We start from the raw sequence: 8,212 nt of genomic DNA, 5'->3' as shown, positions 1-8,212 counted from the left end.
CATCCAGTCTTTAGAGGATGGGACTTAGCCAATGCTTTCAGTCCCCTGTGCACTGAAGAGTGCCATAATGTCTTGGGTCAGGTTGGAGTATGGACCACACTCCTAGCATTCACTTTGGAGGACCTCAGTGCAGTGGTGTCTCTGTCCACCAGGTGGCACTCGTAGTTTAGCTTTATTTTTATTTCTACTAATGGAAAAATTTGCCCTGGACCTCTGTGTGGGAGAACAAATGACTTACACTGCCCCCTCTATGCACTGATTTCGTGAACTGCCAAGCTTTGGGTTCTGTTGTGTTTTTAACATATACAACTTATTTTTTCCCCTGGGACCTTGGAAAATACGATTCTGTGAAGATACACATAACCTAAACAGGGAGGACCATTTCATCACACATGTCCACAGTTACTCGAGTGGTAACCTTGGTCATATTTTTCCTTTTACAAGTTCCATTATTCTTCTTTCTGCCTTTATTTGTTCCTCTTAGTGGGCAGAAAGGTTTTACCAGTTTACAGTTAGCACACCCAATGCAGGGCTATCTAATGGCTAAGGCATGGACTGGTGGCCTCAAGAAATGCTCACTCAACCCCAAGTCTTAGTGATAAAAGTGCAGAGGAAAGAAACTGATGGCAGAACTAGCTATCTTTGGGGGAGGCCACTGGGATGTATACGTGGCTGAGATGCTGACTCTGTGGTCGTCCATGAAAGCAGAGTGCAAGGCTGAGCTGAACAAAGCTCTTGCAAACCTCATGTTCACAGTATTGGGCATGATGGTACCAATGCTGCTCTCAAAGAATCCAGCCTCCTGAGCAAGATAAGAAATTTAGTTGCTCCAATAACATGCGAGGTATCCCCAAAGCCCAGAGATAAGATTAATCTTTAAAGCAGTATTTATTCCTACTCTTAATAAGCACTGAGAGTGACCTCATTCGTTCAACACGTATTTATGGAGAGTGCTCATCATGCTGGATGTTTTGTGGGAAACTAAGACATATCATGAGACATGACTATAACTATCCTGTCAGAGTGAAAGACAAAGGCTTCATTTAAAGTAAGTACAGAGAAATTACCACGAGTCCAGAGCAAGACAAAAACTGTTATTTCCAGCTGAGGTTCAATGGACAGACATGTTCGTGTACAGGTGAGGAGAGGGGCAGTTGTTCCGCATGGAGGAAGCTGGAGAGAGGAAGCTGAATGAGGGGAGCGCATGCAGCACAGGAAGCGGCGGCGTGTGAGGGAGGAGCTCAAAGTCGGGTATGTTAAGGTGCTTAAGTTCGGTAGGAGGTTATTCAGTTTTGAGTAGATGGTAAAATGTTTGAAGAGATCCAGATTTTAAATGAAGAGCACATCACAGCAGCATGTAAGATGGTTCAGCTAGAGAAAGGAGGGAAGTGGAAGATCTGGCCACTTGTTGGCCCTGGAATGAACATGGCTTTCTAGGTTGACATATCTTTTTATTATTCTGAAAATTCTCAGCTCCCCACTCCTTCCCAAAAGAATAAAAGCTATAGAAATTCCTTCTAAGGTAAAATTAGGAAACATGTAGTAGCTTTTAAAATGTGTTGTAAAGTGGTTAAAGACAGACAGAAATGATGTGTGAGGCAGGCAAGAGAAGAGGCAAGGAGCAGAAGGCAGCCACTGCTAGCTTTTCCCAGAGGTGAAGGATATGGCCAGAAGTGCACACCCTTCATCCTGTATTTGCAGCAATGTGATTGATTAGAGAAGCTGGCAGAAGAACCACAGAGTGGATTTGGTACAGAGAAACAGAGCAGAGGCCTCATAAGTCATTGTATTTATGAGCCACATTAGCATAAACTTTTCAGTTTTGTGGCATGGTAGATTGGGTTGTAGATATTGGTAAGACCTAATAAAGTCACTTCCTACAAATAGCTCCAGGGATTTAAATGAGGTCTAAGTATAAAGTGAGCATGCACTAAATCAATACAAAATTCTTTAAGAATATAAAAAAAGGAAAAGCAGCAAAACTTGCAAGTAAAGATCATTCAGTAGAGACATATCCACTAGACAGATATTCACAAGATATTTACTAGGCATATTCACTAGATATCTACTAGACATATTCACTAGAGATATATTAGGTCAAAGCAGAATATTGTGATCAAGTATTTCACTGCCAATTAAAAGAGAAACACAACAAACAGTCGTCTCTGGAATTGAGCAACTTTAAAGGAAAATATAAGAACTCAAGAAAGAGAAGGGCAGCATAATATGAACCAATAAGAGTGGAGAAATTATTTCATAAGAAAAGGAGAAAACAGTGCTCACTTTGGAAGCACATATACTAAAATTGATTATCATGGTCCCTGAGCAAGGATGACATGCAAATTAGTGAAGTTTTCCATATTTTTAAAATACCTCAGTGGGAAAAAAAAAAAGAGGAAACAACCAATTATCAGGCAAATGAAGAAAAAAATCGTAAGGCTAAAAATGAAGAGCATATTATCCCAAAGAAATGCTAAAATAAATTCAAGAAAATCACAGAAGTAATTCAAAAATTTTTATTTTATTCGAGTTAGAAAAGAATGGGAAATGAGCTTCAGAATCTGCACTACTGGGATCTTTGAAAATTATAACTTAAGAAATTGAAAAGGAAATATTTAATACACAAAATTTAGTAACATTTTACTTAGATAAAAATTTATATACCTGTGTCAAAAGTTTGCACTGGGGTTTAGGGAGAGAGTTCAGTCAGTACAGTATTTGCCCTGTAAGCTGTAAGCTTGATGATCCGAGTTCAACCCCCAGGGGTGCATGCAAAAATGTTAGGCATAGTGGTGTGTATAGACAGGAGGCTCCCATGGGTTTTCTGGCCAATTTTGCCTATTTGATGAGCTCCAGGCCAACCAGTGACTCTGAAAGAAGGTGAATGGTGTTTTTGAGGAATGACATCTGAGCTACTTCTCTGCCTTTCACATGCACACACATGTGAACCCCACTACACGCACACAGACACAAAAATACACACACACACATAGTTCATACCACATGGCAAGAGGATCATTAAGTGTAAAATAAGCAAGCACTAAGTAAAAAAATATTTAAGGAAAAAAAACATAAGAGCTGGGTGTGGTTGTACACGTCTTTAATCCCTGCACTTGGGAGGCAAAGGTAGAGGAGCATCCTGAGTTCAAGGTCATCCTGAGACTACTTAGTAGATTCCAGATCAGCTTGGGCTAGAGACAAGACCTTACCTGAAAAAAACTAAAAAAAAAAAAAAAAAAAAAAGGAAAAGATTATGAATGACACTGAGTCATAGGTAAGTTGATTTGTAATATGGAAAGATTTTCAAACATTCTCTGAGGAGGCAGGAAAAGCAATTGAATCAGACACAAAATAAAGCGCAGGCCTCAATTTTTCTACAGCACAATACCATATTGACATATAGTAACACAACATTAAAAAAGAAAATCCAAAGAAAGAAGACATACCAAAACTTTCATTTGCAGGCAAAATGTGCTTCAGTGGCTATGTACAAAACTTACGAATATGCAAACATTAAGAAAATAATTTTTATGAATCATTTCTGAGGAATTTTCTAAAGGATAAGCTTGTTAGCCCAGATACAAGTGGGAAAATTTTGGTATGAGACAGGAAACATTAACCATATTCCACCAGTAAAAGCAACAATTCAAAATTGCAATACAAAATAGAGCAATAAACTAATTTATTTCATGTGTTCTGACAGTGTAAGAAGCTATAAATAACAAAAACTTGGAGGAAATTTGAAAGAAAGTGGGCAGAACAGTTTTGCTGACACTCTCTAAATATTAATCAATAGCCATTATTTAAATCTGCTAGTATTATAAAAATTAATTGACTTAAGTGTAGGAAGTCACACACTAAAAAGGTCTACTTTCTTCTCCTCCTCCTTTTTTTCCATGTTTCGTTCCTCCTTTGTTTACTTCTTCTTTTCTCACCTTTGATCTGTTTTATTCTTTTACTCTGTTTATTCCCCCTCCTTAAGACCTCTTGTTCATATCTCATGGTCCTCTGTTTAGTTTTGTGGCACATTCACACCCACTCACACATACATACACAAAAATTAAAATGTTGGATCTATGTATGAGAGCAAACATGTTACAGTTGTAGTAATTATGTAATTATTTCCAACTCCATCAATTTTCCTACAAATTTCCCTCCTTTTCTTCTCCTATCTCTTCCTTTTCACCTTGTTACCTCTTCATTCTCCTAATTTTTAGGTGTTAGGAATTGAACTGGGAGCTGTGTGCATGCAGAGCTATTGAGCCTGAATTACTATCACTGAATTAAATCTCTCACAAAACCAAACAAGTAATAATAACTAAAAAAAAAATAGGTGGTCATGGAAGAGAAAATATGCTAATCTTATCCTTGCTGGAAATAATAAATTAATATGCATTGTATAAAAATATAAAGAACTTCAGGTAGTTTCTTGTTGCAGTTTAGTTTGCATTGCTGGTAAAAATCACCTGACCAAGAGCAGCTTGTGGGAAAAAGTGTTTATTTTGGCTTACAGTCTTGAAGCAAAGCTCCATGATGGCAGGGGAAAATAATGGCATGAACAGAGGGTAGATATCACCTCCTGGGCAACATCAGATGGACAACAGTGACAAGAAGGTGTGCCAAACACTGGCAAGGGGAAACTGGCTATAGTACCCATAAACCTGCCTCCAACAATATACTCCCTCCAGGAGGTGTTAATACTCAAATCTCCATTAGCTGGGAACCTAGCATTCAGAACACCTAGGTTTATGGGGGACACCTGAATCAAACCACCACATTCTGCCCCTGGCCCTCATAAACTGATAACTATCCATGATGGAGAATCCAATTTCAAAAGTCCTCATAGTTTTTAATTAATCCTGATGATGTTCAAATGTTCCCATAGTCTAAGATATTTTAACTGAGCCATAATACCAAAACAACCTCAAAAAACCCATAATGGCATAGAATAAACATTCACAGTGCAAAAGATGGCATTGGATATAGCAAAGAAATATTCAACCAATGCAAGATTAAAACAGGGAAGATGTTAAATTCTGTAGCTCCAAGTCCAACAACTCTAGCCATTGACAAATCTCCAATTCAGATAATTCCAACCAGTAATAAGCCTATGGAGTTCCATCCAATTCCACCCCTCCAACTAGGCTACTCACGGTCCTGGAAAACTTCATCTGGGTCCTCTTTAGTAGCCGTCTCATGGTCCTGGCTTCTCCACTGGGTCTCCAGAGCAACTCACAGACCATCCTCACAGCTCTGTCGGTCTCCATGAAGTCATCCAGCAAACCGGTTTCACACTGCCAATGCCTGTTTCCAAAACACAAGACTGTGTTGCAAATTCAATGGCCCTCTTTTTCCTGCATTTCATATGCTCCATAATACCAGGTTGGGTGACAATTTGTTAATTTATGGGGGAATAAAGCAGACTTTCAAGAACAGGATATTCCTTCAGCTGGCCCAATCTCAATTGCAGCTGAATGGGTAGAAGTTTCAACCCAAATATTTCATTTTTTTTTCCTGTACCATATCCCTTTGCACACACTGGTCTGTTTTTATGCACTGCAACCCTGCAAAAGTTCTCAGGACATGGGCATAATAGCAAGCCTTTCACACAAACTGCTTCTAGCCCAGTCCAAGCAAAACACTTTCTCACCTTAATATGCCAAACCTCACAATCCATAGTTGTTACTGCATTCAGATCTTTCAAAGCTGAGCAGAATAGTCTACCAAGCTATACTTAGAGCACTGCAAGGCACCTCCTAGGCCAAGGTTTCAAATCCTTCCACATTCCTCTTGAAAATCAGCTCCAAAAGGCCAAAGCCACACAATCAGGTGTCTAGCAGAAAATGATACCATTCCTCATTACCAACTTATTGTTGCAGTCAGGTTCACATTGCTGGCAGAAATCACCCAACCAAGAGCATCTTCTGGGAAAAAGGTTTATTTTGGCTTAAGGTCTCAAAGTAAACTCCATGATGGCAGGGGAAAATGACGGCATGAGTAGAGGGTGCACATCACCTCCTGGCTAACATCAGGTGGACAACAGTGACAGGAGGGTGTGCCAAACACTAGCCAGGGGAAACTGGTTCTAATACCCATAAGCCCTCCCCCAACAATGCATTGTCTCCAGGGACATTAATTCTCAAATCTCTCCATCAACTGGGAACCTAGCATTTCAAACACTTAAGTTTATGGGAGACACCTGAATTAAACCACCACATTACTATAAATTTAAATGAAATTTTTACATATCCTAATAGAGTACTGAAAAATCCAAATAAAAAAATACAAAATTGCTGGGTGGATCAAAAAATTATATAGTATATGAACAAAGTAATCCAATAAAGTTAAAAAACAAGAGTAATTTTATACTAAAGAATGCAAAACCCAACAAAACTTATAACAACCTGACCAATCAAACAAAACAATCCCCAGATATTAAAATAGAGAAATAAATAAGAAATTAAACAAACAAACAAGAATATTAATATTAGAAATGGTAGCTGGAATGTGGCTCAGTTGGCAGAGTGCTTGCTTAGGATGTATAAAACCTTAGGGTGGACACTGAATGAGGGGTAAACACCTGTGATCTCTTTGCTGAGGCAGAAGAGGCAGGAAAATCAAAAGTTCTCCCAGAGCATTGAACCCAGTAGATAGAACAGGGATGGCAAACCCATTTATTTACATTTGATCTTAATGGATACCTAAAGGGATTGGCTAGGTAGGATGTTAAAGCCATGGGAAAGATTCACTTACATTTTTTCCAGTGTTATTTTTATGCCATAATATTGTGCATTGTTAGTAATGATAAATGAATTAATTGCTGAGGGTCATAAATTCATCAAGTCATAAATGTTAGAAAAAAATACCTCCCTGACTTCCTGATATATGATAAAATTTACAATCTAAAACTTTATTGTTATATAAACTAAGAGGCAAATAAATCTTCAATGTAGAATTGCAAAAAAAAAAAAAAAAAAAACAACAACAAAAAACACTTCAAGGTCATAGGCCAGCTTGGATATATGGGACCCTGTCTCAAAAAAAAAAAAAAGAACTTAAGTAAGACAACAGAAAGAGATAAGATGAAGGCAGTATTATCTTTTAGTGAGCATCTCATGAGTCCTTGGTAGTTATTCTCTGCACACATAAAATAACATGACATTTAAGTTTACAAGTACAAGTTACAAAAAACAAAAAGAAAAGAAGAAATATGTAGTATGTGATTTCAATTTGCCTCTTTGAAGTGTAATATTGAGAAAACCAAATAATTTGATTCCCAAGATGATGGATATATTTCAAATTTTTAATACTCCTGAAAAGAGACTATATACACATTTTTCAAGGTACCTAGAAAATATTTTCAAGAATTTACTAGGAAATAGACAAAAGTTTCATTTCATCTCAGGAAGTATAAATAATACAGGCACATTTATTTCTTTCATAATGAAATAAAAATAAAGTTTAACAACAAAATTTGATAGTACAAAAGTTTTTTCTCAGTGGAAAATTCAAATAAAAAAAGCGTGGTAGCAATGGGTAGGAATGACATGTAATTAAAATTGAATAAAAGTTCTTAAATCTCATCCAAATATAATAAACTTTTTGATATATAAAATATAGCCAAAGAAGTGTCAAAAATAAACATTCATAGTGCTAGATATTCATAAAAATGAAAAAGAGATGTGAGGGATCTAATTCAAAACGCTGTACAAGAACAATGAAGTAAGATAAAGGAGGACATGGAGTTACCGTAAGCTGTGTTCTGATGGACTTGAGACCTGCTCCACTCACAGGGGTTCATGCCTGGTACCTGCTGTGAGCTCGCAGGCCCTAGGAAGGAAGCACCTTCTATTGCTCAACTACATGGCTATGTTCTGACTACCAAATTGTCCCCTAAATACGGGTGTTTATACTAATTTATTTGTGCTGTTCTAATTTGTGGTCAGAGAATCTTCTTTTGGCATTTGCCAGTGACTACTTGGGGCGACTCAAAGCTCCTCAAAGTTTTGAGAATAAAGGATTCTAGATTGCTCAGGGAACATTGCATAAGATGGTAGGGAGGGAATGTAAGAGGATGGCGAAGAGTGCTGTGAAATACTGTTTTCCAGAAATGACATGGCCATCATCAACGGTCTTTCCTTGCATAAGACTTGCACAATATTGGAATCATCAACATTTCATCATGGATGGTGGAGGAGGGCTCGAGGCCTCC

At 37.8% G+C, this 8,212-nt stretch overlaps 1 pseudogene; it reads left to right on the top strand.

Moving 5' to 3' along the window:
• Nucleotides 1-2,275: 2,275 nt before the first annotated feature.
• Nucleotides 2,276-2,366, top strand: LOC123459067 (annotated as a pseudogene).
• The last annotated feature ends 5,846 nt before the right edge of the window (nt 2,367-8,212 follow it).

The sequence above is a fragment of the Jaculus jaculus genome, chromosome 2, assembly GCF_020740685.1.
Source record: "Jaculus jaculus isolate mJacJac1 chromosome 2, mJacJac1.mat.Y.cur, whole genome shotgun sequence".
In the NCBI taxonomy this organism is placed as follows: domain Eukaryota; kingdom Metazoa; phylum Chordata; class Mammalia; order Rodentia; family Dipodidae; genus Jaculus; species Jaculus jaculus.
This window is presented reverse-complemented; position numbering and strand designations above follow the sequence as displayed.